Here is a 24,023-nt window from a genome sequence, read left to right on the forward strand (position 1 = left end):
TGTTACCTCTCGGCTACAATGGCAACTGTGTAGGGTCTCTGGGAAAAGCTGAAACAGCTTTGACAAGAGTGAAGCCATTTCGGGCTGACAGAAGCCACCATGAAAAGAAAATAAAGTAGCTAGGAAGTGTAAATCAACTAGCTGATATTGGGGAGGTAGGCTGTGCAGACGTCGCCCAAGGGAATGTCACGAAGGAAATGGATGTTCAGAAGGCTTGCGAGAACGACCAGAGCAGTTTTGGTTCAACTAAGAATGGCTAACCCTAATACCCCTCTTCTCACTCGCCTAGTCCTGAGGAAGTATCCATGTACCTACTATACAAAACAGTGACATTGGAAAAATCAGTGCCTTGAAAACCCCAGGAGAGGTGGACGAGCCACCACTAGAGAGAACGGGCCTAGTCCTCGCCTAGAAAAATCGAAGCTACAGACGATAATGCTTGAAGCTGAATAAAGGTGTCCAGGCTCTGTTTCACTTGACCCCAAAGAGCCCATGCTCACTCTCCATGAAGGGAGCCAGCCAGTAAATTTCTAGGTGGACAAAGGGGTCACCTTCTTGGTTTCAGAAAAGACTACAGGTGCCTTGTCAAAAGGAAAGGCTTTCATTACAGGGGCCCCAGGGCAGACCCAAGCACACCCATGGACAACGGCCAGAATAACAGATTTAGCACAAGAGACAGTTACACGCTCCTTCCTGGTAATGCCTCAATGCCCCTTTCCCCTAATTGATTGTGACTTATTATGAAAAATGGCAGCCATAATTACTTTCTCATCTGCTACAACCACCTTAACCCTTGAACTTGAAAAGCCAAAAGTTTTGCTCACCGCTCCAATGTCAGAGTGATATGTGTTTTATCAAGGAGCAGAAGAGACCTCCTCAAAGGAACTTCTTGATAAACCGCTAAAAGATATTCCTTTTGTTTGGGCAGAGAACAACCTGCCAGACCTTTCTGAACTTCAGGTGCCTGGGGTCGTACAACTTCTGAGCTCAGCTACACTGGTGTGTCAAGCTAACCCTACTCCCTGGATAGCAAAGGTGGATCTTTCTGTTCCCATTTGCAGACTAAAGAGGACAGGCATTTTGGTCCTCTGCAAGTCCACATGGAATGCTCCCCTGCTGCCCATGCAGAAGCCGGGAACTGAGGACTTCCAACCGGTGCAGGATCTCAGAGAGGTAAAGGAGAGGATAGAAACTGGCCACCCCACGTACCAAACCCCGAGACCCTCCTGAGTACTATCCCGTCAAACTGAATTTGTTATACTGTTTTGGACTTAAAGGATGCTTTGTTCTCCATACCCGTGTCCCCTGCACATCAACCCAGTGAAGACTTACAGGAACACAAGGAGGAACACCCCCAAACCACCTTGCTCCAGTGTGCAGATGACCTCCTCCTGGCCTCCGAAACCCTGGAGGACTGCCAACGGGCTACCAAGGACCTGATAATAGTCCTTGGCCCATTGGGGTACAGGGTATCTGCAAGAAAGGCTCAACTGTGTGTCCATAAAGCTGTATACCTAGGCTACCAACTGGAGGAGGGAAAACGGACCTTGTCCCCCAGCCACACTGAGACGATCCCCAAAATCCCAGTCCCTGAGACTAAGAGGCAGGTGGTGCAAGTGTTTCTAGGAGCTGTGGGTACTGTCCATTGTGGAATTTGGGATTTGCAAAAATAACGAAACCCCTATATGCAAGTACTGGGGAAGGAAAAAGAACTTAAATGGACTGAAGTAGAACAACAAGCGTTTGAATCCTTTAAAAAGTCGCTCATATGGGCAACCTCTCTTGCCCTACTAGACATAGTAAAGCCCTTCCAATTGTCTATGTGAGGCCAGAGGCACAGCAAAAGAAGTGCTAACTGAGAACTTGCGGCCATGGAAGAGACCTGTGGCCTATCTTTCAAAGAAACTGGACTCTGTAGCTGCAGGATGGCCGAGCTGCATGCGAGCTGAGGCTGCCACGGCCATCCAAGTCATAGAAGCTAGGAAGCTTACACTGGGACAGGATATTGCTGTGTTAGGGGGACCTATGGTTGAACCACTCCTAACCAGTCCCCCGGACCGGTGGATCTCGAATGCCAGGACTATACCACAAATCCCCAAGGTAGTGGCTGTGACCATGCCATCCCCAGTGTTACAGCCACAACCTACATACTAAGAAAATGATCTAAAGATAAGCCAAGAGCTGGCCTGCCAAAAAGACTGGGAGCATCCAGGGTGGCTGGTCCATCCTGATGGAAGAAGATTCATGCCAGAAGCTCTGGGAGAGATCTGATTCAAGGACTACATGAAGGTATGCATTTGGGATCCTCTCTAAACTGTCTCAGTTGCTTCTCAGGCACTTTTACATACCCAGGCTTGGACACTGGGTGGCAGATGTCACCCACCGTTGATTGCACTGGGCTCGGGTAAACAACCCCAGAAAGAAAAGGAGCAACGCCAACCACGAGCTCGAGGTGGTAGTCCTGGAGAATTCTGGGAGGTGGACTTTATGGATATCAAACTTAGAAAGTATGGCTACTGATATTTGCTGGTGTTCGTAGACGCCTATTCTGGATGGGTGGAAGCCTTCCCAACAAAGAAGGAAACTGCTGCCACTGTGTGTAAATTATTAGTAACTAAAATTGTCCCTAGATTTGGCCTTCCCACCACCTTCGGGTCCAACAATGGCCCAACATTTATTGCTCATATTACTAAAGTCTTAGCAATGCTTCTAAATATTAACTGGAAGCTCTCCTGGGCTTAAAGGCCCCAAAGTTCAGGGCAAGTAGAAAAAATAAACAGAACCCTAAAGGAATTGTTCGTTAAGTTGCATTTAGGACCTGGCGAGACATGGGTTGATCCTTACTTTACCTTTTGCTCTATTTCAAGTCCGATGCACTCCGTATGTGAAAAGCATGACCCCATTTGAATTTAGGTTTGGCAGACCTTCCCCAAATCCTCCCAAGATTGAAGGAAGTAGAAATAATGGACGTCACTAATCGTTCCCTCATCGAGTGCCTGCAGGCTGTGCAACAGGTGAGAGACAAATCATCTGCTCTGACACCTTCATTTTGGGCCTAACCAAGGGAAAGGGAACAGGCAGCCAGCAACGTGCAACCAGGAAACTGGACATGGGTAAAGAAGCACCAACCTGACACCTTAGAACCTAGGTGGACTGGCCCATACCAGGTGATACTTACAACACGAACTGCTGTTAAAATAGTGGGGAGGGGGCCGTGGATTCATCAGTCATACGTTTAAAAAAAAAGCCCTCCCTGAGCATATCCTGAAAAGATGGACACCCAGAAAGACGGAAAATCCCTCAAAATTAAGGCTTTACAGAACTTAATTGTTTTTCTCCGAGTATTGCTGACAGCACCCACTGTTTCCCCCAAGCACAAACACATCTGTGGACTGCTATTCTAACCTCCAGCAGTGAATATGTAACCTCTTATACTGAGTATGACCCCCTGTTTTCATTTTGATTTGTTTGATTTGCTAGGAAAGAATTGGCATTCTGGATCCTTTAAAGGTAAAGGGCACAATGGGCCCTTTACTGGAATCCCGTCCTATGGGTGCGGAATACCCTCTATAGAAAGAAGGCTCCAAACAAACCATTTCTATATATGCCCGGCTCATGGACTCCCTAACTGCCAAGGGGAGGGACATTACCATTGTGCAGCTTGGGGTTGTGAAACTTTCATTTTCAGGGTGGAAACTTGTTAAAGACGACCCTATTATTTTTACAAGAATGAGACTCAAGTCGGAAGGGTTTGATCCCACCACGTGTATGGTTTCCAAAAGTAACCCAATAAGAATTGGATTCAAGCGTTATTGGGTTCACTGGGAAAACATGGGGAATCCAACACTATGTAAATGATAGAGATCCCGGGACAACCTTTTCTATCCAGCAAAGTAAAATATGGCAACCTGCCATCCGTACAAAGGCCCAAACCTCGGGATAAATCCTGAAGAGCCACAGCTGGGTGTCATTAAGATTCCTTTGTCGCACCCTCCAGACTCTCCAGTAACTTTCCCGTTCACTGCCAGCCCAACGCACAGGGCCCTTCTCATTCAGGAGCCACCTCAAGGTTCTGTGATTGATTCTCGGGATGCTGTATTCCAATGTATGAACTCAAATCCTCACCTCACAGCTGATTGTTGGCTTTGTCTGAACCCTGCTTCCCCTGACTATGTAGGCACAGGTACAAATAGCACTATTGGTACAGAGTGTAATCCAATTAGACATGTTAGTAAAAAGGATTACACGAAGCAGCAGTCTATAGGTGATGTTAGTATGGACTCAAGTCTAAGCTCACTTTAAAAGATTTGCAAGGGCAAGGACTGTGTTTTTATTCATCTAATTATCCCTTTAATATATCAAGATATCGAGATTTTTGCCTTCAAGCTGTTCCCATTGAACCAAATGTTGATCCTAATTTGTTATCTGCTCCAATGAGTACTTGCTTTACTTGTTCCACAGGACGAACACCCTGTCTCTTTTCCCTAGTATTAGTAGCGGACCCGGGTATTTGTGTGCTAGTGCATGTTAGTCCTCAAGTGTACCTGTGTTCTGGTGAAGGAGGTGTAGGGATAACTTTGGAATTTCCGGATGAGTTAAAAGAGCCCCACTATTGGTCCCACTGGTAACAGGGCTTGGGATTATGGGATTAGCTGCAGTCGGGTCAGTTGCTTTAATACAAGGAAACTTAAACTATCAGACTCTTAGTCAGCAAATTGCTTTAGATCTACAGGGATTAAAGAAAGCCTGCCTCCCATTTAGAAAGATCCCTAGACTCCCTTGTAGCAGTTGTGTTGCAAAACCGCCGAGGGCTTGACTTGCTCTTTTGGAAACAAGGAATGCTGTGCACAGCATTGGGAGAAACTAATTCTATGCAAAGCATTCGGGAATCAATAAAGATAGATGAGCCCTGGTTAGGAAAAGATTAGAACAAAGAGTCAAGAAAAGAAATGGAGGAACCAATTGGTTTGAAAAGCTACTTAATTGTCAGCCTGGCTAATTACCCTATGAACGGCCCTAGCCGGCCCCTAATCCTCCTCCTGCTAAGCCTCACATTTGGCCCAGTAATAACCAATAAGCTAGTGGCATTCCTTACACAGAAAGTACAAGCCACAAAACTCTTAGTGCTGAGCCCACCATACACTGGGCTGGCTACCGCAGATTCAATGATTTGAACTTGGCTAAGAACAGGAGGGGATGTAGCAGCTCTGGGCAAAGCTTAAATAGCCTTGACAAGAGAAGTCATTTTGAGCTGACAGAAGCCATTATGAACGGTAAATAAACTAGCTATGAACTGCCAATGAACTAGCTGATACTGGGGAGTTAGGCTGTGCAGACGTAGCCCAAGGGAACGTACAGAAGGAAATGGATGTTCAGAAGGCTTACGAGAATGACCAGAGCAGTTTTGGTTCAACTAAGAATGGCTAACCACAATACTCCGCTTCTGAGCTCTGCCTGCTTGCACACCTGCACATTGCAAAAGTATAAAAACCATTGGAAAATTAGACTGGGGGGCCGCTCAGTCTCCCCTCAAGAGAGCTGATTGTCTGGTCCCTGAGCAGGAAATGAAACTTGTTCTGCTGAACTTTCCGGCAGTCTGGGCGGTTTGCTGTCTGGGAATGGAGTGTAGCTACAACAGACACAGGTGGCGCCATTCTGCCTGAGAGTGGAGTCACGTGGCTGGGAAAATGGAGGCCGCAGGTGGCGGCCTAGCCGAAAGCCAGCCTGGAGCCGGCCACCCAGCCAGAGTCCTGCCCAAACCAACAGGGTGGACGCAGGCGCCCCCAGGCCTGCTGCTTGCTGGAGCCGCGGCACAACACTGTGTCCCAGTCTTGGCACAACAGACTCCATTTTGAGTCCTGCACCTCCATCTTAGCTCTCAAGGCTGACCCCTAACTGACCTCCCCTCCCCTGCTCAACCCCAAATTCCTGGAACCAGCTCGTCCCAAAGCCAGAATGTTTTCTGAAGATATGGTCACTCCATCCTTCCTTGACATATAGATAAGATTAATGACCTTCTCCCTTCTGAAGCACCTGTGTGTGCAGATCCTCCCCAGCTCTGCCTGCCAACGGTGGGCATAAAAACGGCGCCAGGATTTTTTCCCCCGGCGCAGCTTCAATAGCTTAATATCCTGAGTTGCTGAACCCGCCCGCAAGCTTCTCAATAAAGCCTGCTTCAAAAACTTCGTTAATTGGGTCTTTCATTCTGTTTTCACATCCAAATAGACCTTGTATTTTGGTGCCAAAAACCCGGGATAGGTGTGTGGCTCCCCCCTTCTTTTGGGGTCCCCTAAGAGCCACCCATCTTCCCCAAATCTCCAGGACCTTTAGGCGCGGCGCTTGCCTACGTTCAAAACCAGTCTACGGCTGTCCTGATGAGTCTCTCCCTCTCACTCAGACCTTGTGAAAGAAAAGACTTGTTTTTCTCTCCCAAGTTGCCTGGCCCCAGTCCCAGCTTAACAACCATGCACATTGGCTTCCGACGGGCATTTTTGATTTCAACGTTCTACAGGACCTGGACAATTTCTGCAGGAGGACTGGTAAGGATTCTGAAGTCCCCTATGTGCAGGCTTTTTGGGACATGCGTTCCTGCCCTGACCTCTGTAGCCATTGTTCCGCCCGCCAAATATGGTTAGCTCTATCTCCTCAGCAGAAAGAACCTGCCATTCAAACCCCAGAAGAGCCAGCCAAGCTCCTCAGCGCGCCTCTCCCGCTGCTCTATCAGTCTACCCCGCCCGCTGCGCCATCCCATCGCTCTCTCCTGTCCTCACCGCTTGCCTCTCATACCCGCTCCCACAACCCTCCATCTGCCCTTTGTCCATTAAGAGAGGTTGCAGGTGTATAGGGACTCGTTCAAGTCCACGTCCCTTTTTCCTTAAAGGACCTGTCGCAGATAGAGACCCCCCTGGGCTCTTTCTCAGCAGAGCCCTCTAAGTTTATTAAAGAATTTACCTACATTTCCCAAACGTATGATTTAACCTGGCATGACATCCAAGTGATCCTTGCTTCTACCCTTACTGCCGAGGAACGTACACAGACAAAAACAACGCTATCGACCCAAATGTCCGCTTGGGGGCGCATGCCATCCCAATAGAGGACCCCAGTTGGAGTTACCAGCCCGGCCGGGCGTCTGATCTTCCTTATAGAAACCTCATGCTCAGGTACCTCATTAGAGGTCAGGAAACAGTCTAAGTTCAAGATATTCTATGGTTCAGTCTCTAGTTTCATTTGCTCCACATTAAAATGACTTAAAGGTTTTATGATTCTAGGATTCATTAGTGTGCTAAGTTAAAAAGGACTATATCAAGACCTTATATTTTGAGGAATTTATGACCACTATCTACTATGTTCTAAGTCAGTGATTCTCAACCTTCCCAATGAATGCCTTGACCCTTTGTGGTGACCCCCCCAATCATAAAATTATTTTTGTTGCCATTTCACAACTGTAATTTGGCTACTGTTATGAATCGGGTGACCAATGTGAAAGGGATCATGATCCACACGTTGAGAATCTGTTCTAAGTAATCAGTGGCCTAAGGTTTCTATGATTCAAAATTCTTAATCCCAGAGACTGTAGGATTCTAACATTGTGAGATTCCAATTCTCTGTGTAGTCAAAGGGTTCTGGCTTCCTAAGTTTTAAGGTTCAGTGGCTTTCTTGGATTTTTCCACATCCAGGTCCCCATAATCTTAACATTTAATGGATCCTAGGGTTAGGTAGCTGGATAGGGATAGGGGTTGTCCCTGTCTAGGCCTGGATTACCCCTACAGGAGGTTGTTGCGAAGAACCAAGCGAGTTTCAGCCAGCCATAAATGTTACCGGGCATGTACCAATTCAAGCCTGAGCCAGGTGGGCAGTACACCTGAGTGGGCCCAAACTAGGCCAGGTGAGTTTGATTCAGCCAAAACCTTCGACCACACTTCCTAGCCAAAGGCCCCAAATACCACGAACACATTTTTTCTGGCTTTCCCCACCATTATCCTCGCCCTTCCGCTCAGCCATGACTCTGGCTCTCTGGCCTCAGGCTACCATGTGTGGGTATGCAGTCTCACAAGGTTGCCCGTGTTCAGTGACTGTAAAACCTGAAACTTCTTTCATCCTTTATAAAAACTCACTTGTATCACAAACCAGGCTTCAGTGTGAATTCTTTGTTTTGTGAAGCCAAGAACAGACGTATTTCCTACCTGAGAAACCTAACACTAGGTCACATAAATTTATATCCCAGGGTACTGGATTGTGGTGGCTTTATGGACCAAGGGCTGGCTACACTGTCACCAGCCCCCACAACCATATCATTTTGGAGCTCCAAACAACTATGGCTTGAATATTCTGCTTTGAGAAGTTTATGTGTTCATAGGCTAATGTCAAAGCCTTTTTGGTTGTTGAACCATAAGGTCAAAAGAATCTATGGCTCCAGTATTCTGATTCACTGGTGTTCTTGAAAGAGGGTTACCCAATTCAAATTCTCTATAACTCCAGAACTCTATGTTTTCCAAACACTGCAATTCTAGTCAGTCTCAAGGATGACTGGGAAGCAGAGTTCTGAGCTCAGCACTCCATTTTTTCAGCTCTCTCTGATTTTTGGATCTCCTATTTTCAGGGTGCTGGAAGACTCTCAGGGTCTTTGTTACCTGCTTCATCTTGGCATCAAACATAAAGCTGCTCACATCTATAATAAAAATAACATTTTTCTCCATAGGTAGGAGGCCTTTAGGGAAAAAGTAATGAATTAAAAAGCCATCATAAACCTAGACAAAAAGAAGTAAAACAACGAAGGGCTGTGAAAGCCAATCTAAATGAGGGCCTTTCTTATTTTCCTTCAAAAAAAACCCTATTCTTAATTAGGCTTTTGTGCAATTGTTTGTTCAATATTCCAGCTCCTTGACCAAAAACCTCCTTTAAATTTTTTTAATAAATCATTTTATTGGTGATCTTACAACAATCTATACATCAGTTGTATCAAACACATTTGTACATATGTTGCCATCATCATTTCCAAAAGAGTTTCTTTCTATTGAGCCCTTGGTTCCACCAAAATTCTTATTTTAGCTTTCTTCAGAATTCAGCCCAACAGTGTGCCCAGAACTGTGGTGGAATAACATCTACTGATGGTCTAGGGCTCCAAGGTTCATTAATTTTGTAATATATGAGTTCCTGTCTGTGAGAAAGCTGGGCTTGGACAATCTTCGGAGTCTCCAGGGACATTTTTTCCTGGCTCCAGGAACTCTTAAGTATTGTTTTAACCTCCCACTATAGAGTGAGCATGAGGCCTAACTCCAATCCCTGCCAGAGTCTGCCCCTCCTCCTTAACCTTCTTTCTGTTGTTACTGGGCAGAGCAGGGAGGTAAAAGCGAGCAGGGTCTGAGGGAGTTGTCTGTTTAGAGGGGATTGGTTAGATCAGCTATTGATGTTTTGGGATATGATTGGCTGATGATCACCTTCACCGCCTTTCTCAGGTCATTTCTCCCACTTGAGAGGGGGCTAAGATAGGCAGAAAAGTGGAGGGGGAGGTGGGAGGGCACAGATCCTGAAGCCTGACACTTGCTTTGCTTAGGTGCAACTAGATTATCTACCTATCTGCCCACAAGACTGGACACTGCCTCCTCCCTGAAGGGAAAAGGGGAAGTAGGAGAACATGGTGTCCTTTCCTCCATCTGATTTTCAATTAATTCACAAGTGCTTGAGCAGTTTCTGCTTTCTTTCTCCTGACATTAATAGTTTCCAAAGGTCTAGGTCATCCACTCAGTAATAGCTGTTCTCATATCTAAGTAGGTAAGAGCTTCTGGGAAAATCATATGCCTACCCATATAGGGTCCCAACCTCTTATTCTATTGGGGCCCTAACCTCCTATTCTTTGAGCCACAACATACTCTGATTCATCAAACTCACATTCCCTTCTAGAGTCATCTCAAACCTTTACCTCATCCCTTCATTGAAGCCATGACCTAGGTCTCATGTATTCCCCCACCTCTTGTCTCATTAAGAAATCCAACAGCACCAGCCTAAAGGCACTTTGACAACTCATCCCCACCCCTTGCATGGGGCACACATCCCATGTAACTCTTTCTCGTGTTTAAAGCCTACAGAGTGCTTCCCTGTTCCCAGTGCACTCCCGCACCCAGAACCTACTCTACCAATCAGGGGCATTCTCTTCACCACCCCACCCCACCACAAAGGAAAAAATAAAAACACGAAAACCAACACATTCAAACACACACACACACAACTGGGCTTTCCAGTTTGATTAAAGTTTTTTTCACCCACTAAAGCCATCCATTTTTTCCCCACTCAAATATTCAACCAACCTCTCTCTTTTCCTTAGTATCTATCCCTCCTTGGACCATCACTTATGTTTTCTTCAGAATTCATTTTCCTGGGATTCTGATATTATGAACTTGCCTTGTGATCCTACCACTTCTCTAGCTCATTTCATAAGTCCCTTTCACACTTCCCTTCCTATACCTGTCCCTAACTAGTGCTCCCCACTATTTTTCAAGCCAGGGCACAGTCAAACAAGATTATATTGGTATAGAACAAAGGGGTAAACCATGAAGATTAACTGTGGCCTCTTGTGGAGCTGTTGGCAGTCACTATGGGTGCTCAGGGACTGAGGGGATCAGTAGCCCTATGATTTGAGAAGCTCTTGTTCAAGTACTGGCACCATGTATCTTCCTTTTTATTCTGCATATTCTCATTCATGCTCTTGGTTTAAACCACTGAGTTTCCTCTTCTCCTGGTGCCCATGCCTCTTTCTTCAATTCTTAGACACTCTCCTTCTATAGAAATGCATGCTCATTAAATACTGGATAAGGAGATGTCTCCAGACAATTTTACCAAACAAGGAACTAATCATTTTTCTTCCTTCCTTCCCCTATACTATCCTTGTATCCCTTTCTCACTTGAGGGACTACTAGCTACCTGGTTACCTCAGATGGAAAGTAGTGTTGTCACTAACTCTCCTGTGCACCAGTCTCCTGATATTCAGTCAGCCACCAAATCCTGCTGAGTTTACCTACTGGATACGTCTCAGATCCACTTCTCTTTCTTAAACCTTCATGACTCAAGTTCAAGCTTCAGTTCTCTCAGGTCTCCCATCTTCAAATATGGGTCGCCTTTGCATCCATGTATATTCCTATGAGCTTCTGAATATTTCTAAATACAAACCTTATGATGCCATTTCATTGCATGAGTCCCTGGGCACTGAAGGACAAATCCCATATTCCTTATGATTCATCCATAATACTCACCTGCCTTCAGCCTCATCTCTGGCCATTTCTTATGATTCAAATTGATGTTCCAGGAATGACCACCTATTTTTACTTCCCTACATAAACCTAGATGTTTTTCATCACTATTTCTACTGTCTTGCAGGCCCCACATTGCTAAAATACCTTCCCTTTCCTGCTGGGCCTCTTTACTGATCAGGGTAAACTTCTTTTCATTATTGGACACCTGTGCAAGCCTTTGACTCCTTCAAGAAGGTTTCCCTTACTACCCTGTCCCTTGTTTATGGCTTCCATCATAACTTGTATTGTCATTGAAAGAGCACTTCTCTGTTTTAACTGTATACAGTAAGTAGGATCTGCCTGTGTGTCTTTAGAGGGTTCTCAATATCAGACAGCACTGGGCAAGTCTACATAAAATGTGAAAGCCTGTGAGTGTGTGAGAGAAATTGCTGATCAATGGCTCACTGTGAAAAAGTAGTCAATAAGATGGGCTTGATTTAATTGAGAATGGTCTCATTTGGAGCATGAATCAATGGATACAGTTACAGGTCTCCAACCTTTTCAGAGGAGAAGATGCAAAGCAAGGTGTAAAGATGTGTCTCTTAACACCATCATATCAGTGTTCCCAAGTCCTCAGGTGTTCCTGGGGCGAAACTCATAGAAGCCTGTTGGACTCCAAATCCTAATCTCTTCCCACCCTGCTAGGTGCCTCACCTGCACTTCTCCAATAATGTTCTCTATGACCACATCATACTGTACCATGAAGTCTGACACAATGCCTGAGCAGGAGAGAGCTGACTGATCTTTCAGTGATACTGTGGAGGCTCATTGGACAAACCAGAGAAAGGGGAAGCAAAATGAGCACTTTCGGTGGAGGGTGAGAAGTCTGACCCTCACCATTGCTGCTACCAGTTGCTTCTCCCTCAGACTACCAAGTTTCATTTCATCTATCTAAGTCTAACAAAGAGCTCCTTACCTGCCTCCTCTAGGAAGCCCAGTTTCACAGACCCAACCCTTCCTCTAGTCCCCTGCCTAATGCAGTCAGACCCTCACTCATATTCTTTCTGTATCTCATAAAATAACAGGTTAACTGCAGAGAAACACACAGATTTTTTTTCAGGGACTGAATATTTGCTGAAATGGCCACATAGTCAATTCCTCTGGAGATTATGGTTTTAGAAAAGTGTCTAATTAGGCATGCATATGTGCATTCTTTTTACCCAGAAATTAGAAACTGAGATTTCTGCTCTCCCCTTCCCCTTCCTGCTACAGTTGTCAGGAAGCTTAGGGGCAAATGTGCCCGATTATTCTCTGCCTTGCCTGTTTACATACATTCCCTGGATTTCCTTGCTTTCTTTCAAAGGTCTTTGTTTTCTTTTATTTTATCACCACCAGATTGCCTCTAAAGAGAAGGTGGGAGAGAGCTGCTATTTTTAACATAAAATTTAAGAGTGTGGGCCCCAGTCTCTGCTAGTGACAACTTGACCCTGAATAAATTAATTACTCACTTTCCTTATCCATAATATTGAATTCTAAAAATATATTGAATTCTAAGAACTCCTATCTCATACCTGGTGGCTGTTGGAGATTAAATGAGTCCATGTCTATAGAGCATTTGGCACCATACCTAGCTCTGATTAAGTGTTTAATCATGTTACTTAAAACAATTATCACCAAATACTCATTATTCTGCACCCAGCGACTTGGTGGGAGGCAACCAACCAACAAACCAAACAAACAACCAAACAACCAAACAAACAAAAAACCTTACTATTGAATAGTAGCAACCCTATAAAAGAGAGTAGAACTGCTCCCTAGTGTTTCCAAGGCTTAAATCTTCAGTGAAGACAGCTTCATCTTTTTTTTTTAGCTTGTTTTCTTTTTAACTTTTTAAATAATCATTTTATTAGGCTCTCATACAACTCTTTTCACAATCAATACATACATCATTTGTGCCCAGCACATTCATATGTATGTTGCCTTCATCATTCTCAAAACACCTGCTTTCTACTTGAGCCCTTGGTATCAGCTCCTCATTTTCCCCTCCCTCCCTGCTCCCCCCTCGGCTTCCCCCTTGATAATTTATAAATTATTATTATTTTATCATATCTTACACCATCTGACGTCTTCCTCACCCAGTTCTCCGCTGTCTGTCCTCCTGGGAGGTGGTTATATGTAGACCTTGTCATCTGTTCCCCCTTTCTCCCTCACCCTCCTTACACCCACCCGATACCACCACTCTCACCACTGATCCTAAGGAGTTCACCTGTCCCGGAGTCCCTGTATTTCCAGTTACTATCTGTGCCAGTGTATATCCTCCAGTCCAGCTGGATATGTAAGGTAGAATTGGGATCATGATAATGGGGGGGGGGAGGAAGCACTTAAGAACGAGAGGAAAATTGTATGTTTCACCAATGCTACATTGCACTCTGAGTGGCTCTTCACCTCTCCACAGCCCTTCTGCAAGGGGATGCCCACTTTCCCCCAGATGGGCCATGGATACCCACACTGCACGCCCCCTCATTCACAATGCTATAATTTTTTTTGCCTTTGATGCCTGATACCTTATCCCTTCGACGCCTTGTCATCTCACAGGCTGGTGTGCATTTTCCATGTGGGCTTTGTTGTTTCTCAGTTAGATGACCCCTTGTTTATCTTCCAGCCTATGGGACCCCAGATTCTATATATTTTGACAACTGGGCACCATCAGCTTTCTTCATCACATTTGCCTATGCACCCACTTTGTCTTCAGCGTTCATTTCAGAGTAGACTGGTGGGCTTCTTCCGTGTGGGCTTTGTTATTTCTTAGCTAGATGACCACCTGATTGTCTTCAAGCCTTTAAGACCCCAGATGCTATATCATTTGATAGCTAGGCACCATCATCTTTCTTCACAACTTTTGTTTATGCACCCACTTTGTCCTTAGCAATCAAGATGGGACAGGCCGGTGCGCTTCTTACATGTGGGTTTCGTTGTCCCACAGCTAGATGGCTGCTTGTTTATCTTCAGGTCTTTAAGACTTCAGGTGCTATATATTTTGATAGCTGGGCACTATCAGCTTTCTTCACCACATTTGCTTGTGCGCCCATTGTCTTCAGCGACTTCAGGTGCTATATCTTTTGGTAGCCAGGCACCATCAGTTTTCTTCAGCACATTTGCCTGTGCACCCATTGTCATCAGTGATCGCGCCAGGCAGGTGAGGATCTCAGACTGCTGAATTGTTAGAACAAAGTGTTCTTGTGTTGAGGGAATACTTGAGCAGGGGCCCACTGTCCATCTGTTTCCTTACTACTAAACCTATAAATATATGCACATAGATCTATTCCCCCTCGTCATATATAAATATATTTACATCTTTCTATGTCTGTATTTAAATCTCTATGACTACCCTTTGTCCCCTAGTTCTTTCCTCTGTTTCTTTGTACTTTCCTCTTGTCCCACTATCATGTTCTGCCTTCATTTGGGTTTTATGAATTCCTCTCGGTTACATTGCCCTTGACCCCTCCCTGGCAGACCTCCCACACCTTCCTTGACACTGATTTTGGATCACTTGTTATTCCCTTGTCGCCTTCCCTACCCCCATGTCCCCCCGGAACTGCCATCCCGTTGTTCTCTCTTCTGGCTAGTTTATTCTGCCTCTCCCTTCCAGGTAAATATTCTATGTACTATCACAAGACTGAGTACCATGAAGCAACAACAGAAAGTAAAATAATAGCTATTACAACAACAACACACACGCGCATATACACATAAACATATCAATAGTTCAGGGTCTGTTTGTTTTCCTTCACAGGTGCTTTCCAGTCAAGTCAGATGGGGTGCCATGCCCTGGCACTGCCTCTATCCGTGGGGACTTAATTGCTCTGCTTCCCCCGCTGCTCCTGCTGCATGCCCCCAGAGACTGGCTTCGGCATGGTGAGCTCATGGCGACCACAATTCCTGCCATGTGTCTCTAGTGTTGTCTCCAATGGTGCTATGGGTCAATGAGGAACATTGAGTCCCATGGTGGGGCCGGCCCTGTGGTCATCTCTGTGCATTGCTTTTCTGAGCAGGAACATTGTCCTCAGGACTTGGTGAGCCAGGATGTGCATCACTCTTTTCCTTTTTTCCCCCTACGGTCCCTCATTGGCTCGTGTGTGTTCTGACCAAACCAGTCCCTCTTTCCCTCTTCTTGAGCTGTAGCACCCGTGCTGTCCTCTGAAGTGAATTTTTCTTGGGGGGAGGGTGGTGCTGTCCACTTAGTTGCTAATTGGGCCGGCCCCTCATGCCTCTCTATTGGTTCCCTGCTTCATGTCAGTGTAAATCTTGTCTCTCTTTCCCTGTGGAAACACAATCAACACCCTCCCCTTGTATGGGTTAATGCCATCTTTCCCCAGCTACCCATCTTTATCTATCTCACGGTGAGCTGAAACTGCTGATTTTGATATTAGCAGCCCAATATGTAACCCGTCAGGGCTCCCTCTTGTTTGGTGGAGTTATCTCAATTCTCACAATGGCCCTGGGCCATAGATGGCATTTCCCTCATTGTATAAGATGGAAGATAAAATGAAACAGACTAATTCAATATTTTGTCTAACATCTCGTGTTAGGGAAAGGTCAAAACTTATGTTTGAACACAGGTCTGTGTATTGGTATCTCTCCGTTACATACTTATACTGTCTACATTTGTCAGCAGCAGAGTCAAATTAGTCATGATCTCCAATGTTAAATAGCTTTGTAAAGGTGGTCACATGAAGTGGGTGATTTTCCTGTAGGTGTCCACTTGTTTCTCAGATGAAGTGAATAAGTCTTATTGGGCTTCAAGATCAACTAGAAAGTATTTAAAAACACAGATTCCTGAGTCCTACCTCAATTCATTGAACGAGACGCCACAAGGGTAGGGCCCATGAATATGTGTTTTCTAAGTTCACACAGTGATTTTAATGAAGCTACTCTCTAGTATTGGCCTTTGAGAACTTCTCAATGAATTGTGAAGAAGGTCTGGCATTCAGGACAGCAATCTGTCTACAAGGCCTGAGACTGATCTTCAAATGTTCTCCTTACTACACATTCTCTTCTTATCCTTTTTTTATCCTTCTCCATTCACAGTGGTGATTCAGGAAAATATAAGGTTTGGAAATATGGCTACTACCAACCCCATCATTGTTAATACATAATTTCTTTATGCTCACCCAACACCCAATAATTCTACCCCTGCAGTTTACTTCCCTTGTCTTGTTTAAATTACAGAGACCCTGTAATTCAAGTCTCTGGAATGTTATGTGACATACCAGATTCACAACACCTGAAAAGGCCATACCAATGTTGGACCCCAAATACTTCCAACTACAAACATGTTCTTTTCTTGTTCTTGTGTAGGGATAGGACTTAGTAGTGAGCACAGGGTAGAGGGGAACTAGAGTGAGAACAAGATGAAAGAAAAATATTCTCATTATGGAAGGATATTTCTGGTGATTGATCATGGTGCTGCTCACATATTTGTGTGGGTATTTGTTAATAGATGTCTGGTTCACAGGGGTGTCACATTCACATAGACAATGCCTGACCTTTCTGACTGTGGATTCTATGATTATCCTTATCATAATGTAGTCAGGTCTCAAGCTCACCACCAGCTGGTGCCACTGCATCATGAACTTATAGGCTAAGGAAAATGTCACAATCATGCCTACTGCCAGCCTGGTGGATATGTGAAACTACTCTGACTCCTGGTCCCTGGGCAAGAAAGTGAGGAGATCAGGATGGGCATGACATCTTATAAATTTTAGAGGAATTGTTAGATGATCTGGCTCTGCCCTTTTCAATCCTGCTCTCAAAAAGTATGACCAAACCTCTTTTTCAATGTCTCATAGACAATCTATCCCTAAGTCATTTGTCTAGCCGGTCACCCATACATTGATCCAATCATCATCATTCATCCTTGTAAATATTCTGCTGGAGAAATTACATCACAGGCAGCTCACCTTTAAGGAATCCCAGTTTCAAGAAGATAGGTTTGAAATGAATTATTTTAATAAGGTTTTGCATTTATTCATTATGCCTATTCCTCCTCAAAGAGTCATTCACATCTTCCACTTCTCCCTGTCTTAGCCTGAGCTTGTTTATAAGGCACTAACTATTCCATATGAAGTAGGCAAAGCCTAAAGTTTGCATGTTTAATTAAACTCTTTTGGAACCTTGGAGGAAATATTTAAGGAGGCGAATATATTTATTCCAGCAGACTGGAACTTAGTTAAAAAAAAAACAGCATTCAAGTAAGAAAAATCTCATTTGTACATAACCTTGCTTGTTGTTGTTAAGTGCCATCAAGTTGGTTCCAACCTCCAGCGACCTCAGACACAACAGAATAAAACACTGCTTGGTCCTCTGTTGCATCCTCACAATTATTCTTATATTTAAGCCCATTGTTGCAGTGACTGGGTCAATCCATCTTGTCAGGGATCTTCCTCTTTATTTTGCTTCCATGCTATCAAACATGATGTCCTTAAGCTTTCTGGAAGATGGCAATTCTTAAGTAAGACATTCTATGGTAGGAAGAAAGTGGAAATGGGGAAATTAGCTCCCATTTGTTGAACATTTATTCTATTTCAATGTTTGTATTAATTAGATCATATATATGCAATCACATGAAAAGGAACATTGTTTCCATATTACAAAGACATAATCTGAGACACAGAGCTCATGACCTTTTGCCCTTGATCAGTCAAAATCAATTATCCAGGTTTCAAACTGTTGTAAGCATTACCTTATGCCTATGTGAGCAGCTGCTGATGAACTTCCTCATAGGTATTCTTTGCCTGGTACTTCTGTGTGATTTCTGCAAGGTAGATTTTATTATCGATGGATTAATGGGACAAGAAATAGGAAGGGTCAAACTGGGATAAAGAAAGAAAGAAGAGATTGTCAGGAACATAGAGAAAAAGGTGGGGAGTTGACGATTTGGAAAGAGAAAGAATAAAATAGCAGGAGCAAGCAGAGAGAGAAGAAAAGAAAATCAGGTGACCTGGTTTCATTAACTCCATTTGTCAAACTGGGAAATAAGGACTATATAGTAGGTGTGTTAGTCCAGGTACACTAGAGAAACAAATTCATTGACATGCATATATGTGTAAGAGATGACTTTGTATCGAAGAGTAATTAACTATTAAGAAAACTCCCCAACCCAGTCCAGATCAAATCCATACGTCTGATATTAGCCCATTTATCCAATACCAGTCTATAATTTCCTCTTCAGACTAATGCAACACATATAATGACTCCGAGTCCAGGAAGATCACAGGGTAGTGGATGGAAAGTGTGATAGATGCACTGGCAGTGGAAGCATGTCAGTGTTGCCGTGGGTTTCCAGATGGCTCCTCTAGATCCAGGGCTCCGGCTGTCATCAGTATATCCCCATGTGGCTTGTCAGCAAGAAGATAAAACAAAGAGAGTGTGTTCTACCTCCAGGGAAGAAGACAGGAGAAAGCCATGCCCACACTGAGGCCTCATTGGCTATGACCTGATGGACAGGCTAGACTACACCCCTTTACTTAAATTGACAGATTATGTAACTGCCACAGTAGGCATATGATGGACCTAGTGTTAGGATTTAGTGTTTGACAACTAGTTGAATGAATTCCATGTTTTGACACAAATTAATTTTAGGTGGGACACAACTGGATATTTTTGTTGTAATTGTATTTACTGTGATGTGTATTCAATATAGTGAGCATATTGAGCTCATTTTAGGTATTGCTGGTTAGGTTAAAGCTAATGCATATTACCTTAAAGCTAATGCATATTAACTTATTATCTGTTTGAAGTAACATATTAAGTAAATAATTTGAAGAATGATACAGGAGATAAAAGCCTCTGGGTCTAACTGGGAAAGTAGCCTTGTCCTCAAGAAGCTCAAAGACTGGTGAGACAGAAATTTAGACTTGATCCTCCCATTTCTATAAGGAGGGTTATAAAAGATATAGTCACTTTGGGCCAAATCTTCAAGAAATATTTCTAGAAAAGTTAACTTTGGAGCTAAGCCTGCAAGACAGAACAGTTAGATAAATAATACTCAGGACCAAGTCTTCTCTGCTTCATGAGGGTCTCCTTTTCTATCTGACTTTAAATTCTCTGGAACACTCCAAGGCTGTTTGTGGTAGTTACATAATTTAGTGCCAACTTGAAGTGTAGGGGTGGAATCTAGCCTGTCAATAAAGTCACAGCTTGATGGTGCCCCTTTGTGGGTGTGGCCTCCTCATAAGGAGGGTCTTAGCAGCTACACACCCTTTCACCTTCCTGCTGACACCATTGGATTCACATGACTTTTAACCTACTGGCCTGTGATCTTCCTGCATTTTTGCATCATTGCATGTGGCTGTGTGAGTCTGAAGAGTGACTGATGTGCTAGTATTGGACTTAGGGACTTTCTCTGGACTGGGCTTGCATCTTTGCTTGATATATAATTACTTCTTGATATAAAGCTCTCTCTTGCACAAATATGACTGTCACTGGATTTGTTTGGTTCTCTAATCAACCCAGCCTACCACATTATGGTACCTTGGGATTGGGGTACTAAAAGAAACAAATCATGAAGATGGAGAATGGATGCTTGTCTGATCTCTGCCTTATGGTAGTTTTTCTTCTTTGGCTCACCAGAGTTCAGATAGGCCCAAACTGTTTACTCGATTGTTTTCTGGAAAGTACATGGGAAGTTGTCATTTTTTTCTGTGCTTGTTGTCTAAGGTTATATCTGTCTGAAGTGTTGAGAATGAATTTGATTAATATAAATTTTGAGCTCAGGGGGAAAGTGGCCCCTTGAACTTCTCCTCTGAGATTATGATGTCAAAATGGTGGCAGAAGACCAAAATGGCTGACAGAAGGTCCCCACCCTGGCTTGATGTAGCCAGAGGTCTAAAAACCATATTGCATGTGAATTGGATAGTTTAGATAAGATAAGATTGAATTTCACTGTTTTCAGAATGTGTTTAGGATCTGACTCTTCTGTGTTTATACTGATTTCTTCTGTCTATTTTTATTGAGATTATGTGTGATAGAAATGATTATTTGGAAGTATGAAAATAGTTTTTAAACCCACTGCCTTCACCATTAAATTGGATCTTGAAATAGGTTTAGGAGTTGCCTTCAAAGAAGGCTCTGGAAAGATAAGCCCCACACAGTGCCTTGAGTAATCAGTACATTTGCATTTGAAAAGATTTGCTGAGAGAGCTGGTGACAGGCTGAAGAGAGAAAAAGGAACATTTTGGCTTTTGGGGATTTTGATTTGTGCCTGCAGCTGGAAAAGTTGGGGCCATAAAGAAACTCTCCTCTCTAGGACTGAAAGTTAAAGAAGGCCATGGAAAGCCTGTGGCTTGCTAGGTAGTCACCAGGATCAACATGTTCAGTGAAAGTGGGATAAATGCAGCAATAGAGAGCTGGGTTGAATCTTGCCACTGACACCTGTAGACCTGTTTCACAGGGGCTAGAGGAGAAGATGAGAGTAGATTGGCTGGTCTGAATTTTATAGAGTTGTGCGAAATCAGAGTCCTATGGTTGTTGACAATTTGTGACCTAACCCTATGGTTGTTGACAATTTGTGAAGGGACCTGTGGTTGAAAAGGGAGGCAGCCAATGGGCACCCTGGTGAAGAGGCTAAGTGAGGCAGGCCACATTGAGTTGACTACAACCTGAGCAGATGAAGATAGATATTTTTTGCACATTTAAAAACTATATTTATTTAGTGTCATGATCAGACTATTACATTTAGCAATCAACAGCATGGATGCAGAGAGAGAGAGAGAGAGAGAGAGAGAGAGAGAGAGAGAGAGAGAGAGAGAGAGAGAGAGAAACTACATTAAAAACCCTTGTTAGAATGCTTTACAGTTTCCACAGAACAGAAACTAAAATAACACGTTATACAGTTAGTCACAAATACAATCCCCAAGTTCTTTTGACCATACACATGAGTCTTGTCTAAAACATGTATTCTTTGTAGCAGCTAGGCCCTGCCCCCACTGTGCTTGGCTGAGGTCACAAATCTGCTGTAACCAGTAGCTTCCCCGTTAATTCTGCCTCTCCTCTCCTGCTAAGCTTTGTTTCCTGGTAGTCATTTAAGATCTTCTGCCACTGCCATAAAGACTGCTACTGTTTGAACCACCATAGACACCTTGGTTTCATGGTTTGGCAAAGTATTGACCTCCACCACCATAAGGGCTAGAGCTTCTGCCTCCAAAGATCCCTCCCTTCATTGGTACAAAATTTGAAGGTTGATTGTTGTAGTTGCCAAATAATTGTAGCTTCCACTACCTCCAAAGTTACTTCCATCATTCCTAAATCCATTATAACCATCCCCATTGCCTCCATATCCACTCTCACCATGGCTGCCACCAAAGCCGCCACATCCGCTGAAGTTTCCGCGCTGACAAAAGTTGTCATTCCCACCAACACCACCACCTCAGCCAACACCGAAGTTTCCAGAACCGCTTCGACCTCTTTGGCTGGAGAAGGCACTGGCCATCTCTTGTTTCTATGGGGCTTTCGTACTTCACAGTTGTGGCCATTCACGATGTGGTATTTCTGAATGACAATCTTATCTATGGAGTCATGGTCATCCAAAGTCACAAAAGCAAAGCCTCTCTTCTTGCTACTGCCTTGATCAGTCATGATTTCAATCACTTCAATTTCCCCATATTTGTCTGTAGGTGACAAACTCAAAGCCTCTGAAGCGCTTGGTGTTTGGATATCTCATCACCACACAGGTGATGTAAGGGTCCCCCCTTGCTCAAAATGGCTCCACAGACTCTCATATGTTGTTTCCAAGCTCAATCCTCGGATAAAGAGCTTCCACAGCTGTTCAGGCTCTTTAGGAGACTCTGACTTAGACATGACGGCGGTGGGGAGAAAAATCCCAAACCATGCTTTCTCTGCGGAGTCCACAAGCAGAAAGTGAAGAGAAATTTATGGACTAGTATCAGACTTATGGACTTGCTCTGAACTGAGCTCAGACCTTTACTTGTTGTATAATTACTTCTTGATATAAAGCTCTCTCTTACACAAACATGATTGTCACTGGATATGTTTCTCTAGTCAACTCGGCTCAACACACTGTTTTCAATTTTTTCTTCCCTCCCTTTCAATTCTTCCCTCCCCTTTTTCTTATACCCTTTCCTTCTCTGCTCTTTCTACATTCATTCTGTTTGTGATGCTATCTAGCCTCGTGATTTTAAATACCATTTAGACACAGATGACTCCCCAACCTCTATTTCCACCCATTGAATTTACACTGAATATTTACACTGAATACCCAATGAAATTGAACAATTATTTACATTGAATATCTAATAAAAGTCTTAAGCTTAGGTATGTCAAACTGAGCTCCTGATAGCTCCTCTTCCAAATTTGTTCTTCCTTGATTTCTTTTATCTCAATAAATCATTTCTCATGTAAGAAATTTTTAAGGGTCATGATTGACTCCCTTTTTTTCACTCACAATCCACGTTATCTCACCAGGGATTTTCAGCTCTATCTTTAGAATGCATCTATAATCTGATCACTTCTCAGCAATCCTACAACTACTGCCCTGATCCAGACTACTAAAATATCTTGCTTGTATAAATACAATGACCTACAAACTCTTTCAATGCTTACCTCCTTATAGTCTGTTCTCAACAGCAATAAGAGGGATCCTGTTAAATCCTAAGTCAGGCCATGTCCATTCTCTGCTTAAAGTTCTCTGTGACTCTCATTTAGAATAAAAGCCAAAGACTCTATAAGTGCCCAAAAGTTCATAGAAATATGACCCAATGCTATATTTTAAGCCAGACTCACTTATCTCCCCTTCACTTACTCTGCGCTAGCCACACTGACCTCTGCTATTCCTTAAAATTTTTAAGCACAATCTCAGAGTACTGTTCCCTTTGTTTGAAACACTCTTCATCCAGAACTTTGCAAATCTTGAAAACTCTTGTCTTTGATCTCTGTTCAACTAACATTTCCCTAGAAAGACATCCTTGGTTATTCTATCTAAAAAAGCACTTTCATGCTGTCTCCAATGTTTTATTTCTCTTTCTTTGTAACATGTCTCATTCCCAAACTAACATATACTTGATTGGTTTTTCTTGTGTGTCTTCTCCACTAGACTGGCCTACTTAAAGGCAAGGAATTTTGTCTAAGTCACTGCAGTAAATTCAGAGCCTAGAATATGGCCTAGCATACAATAGGTGCTCAATAATTATTTGTGAAATGGACATTTCAGACAGTGTTTCCAAAAACAGCAGGTGGTTAGTTAGATTTGATCGGTATAGAGAGTAAGGGAAAGTAAGCAGGAGGAAAAGTTTCTGTGGTTGGGTAGGCCTAGATAATAAATGGGTTTGAATACCAGACTCAACGAGTCTACAAGGAAGGCAGCAAGGACTTCTTACTATATAGAATGTGAAGTCATAGATAATTCTTTAAAGGGGAGGGATTGGTCAGGGCTGACATTTTAAGAAGTGATAGTTTGGTATTCTGGAACGTCATAATGCAACTCTGTAGGAAGTTAGATGTGACAGTCTCTATTTTACAAATGGGAATGCATACAGATATAAAGGTGGTAGCTTCCAGGAACTTTTAGGGAACCTATGCAGGTTTTATAAAATGGAAATTGGTTCTAGGTAGCTGAAACATACTATTTCTATTGCTGGGCTTAGTGGGGGTGGGCCAAGATGGCAATGACCTAAGGTTTCCTGGGAGTTCTGGGATGAGGAGGGTGGAGCTAGTCTGGCAAGGGAACACTGAGGCCTCTGTGTGTGTTTTTGCATCAAGACATGATACTTTCCACAGAGTTTG

At 43.5% G+C, this 24,023-nt stretch overlaps 1 pseudogene; it reads right to left on the reverse strand.

The window, feature by feature from the left end:
* Positions 1-21,307: 21,307 nt before the first annotated feature.
* Positions 21,308-22,082, reverse strand: LOC142433413 (heterogeneous nuclear ribonucleoprotein A1-like; annotated as a pseudogene).
* Positions 22,083-24,023: the final 1,941 nt, after the last annotated feature.

Source organism: Tenrec ecaudatus, chromosome X (genome assembly GCF_050624435.1).
Source record: "Tenrec ecaudatus isolate mTenEca1 chromosome X, mTenEca1.hap1, whole genome shotgun sequence".
In the NCBI taxonomy this organism is placed as follows: domain Eukaryota; kingdom Metazoa; phylum Chordata; class Mammalia; order Afrosoricida; family Tenrecidae; genus Tenrec; species Tenrec ecaudatus.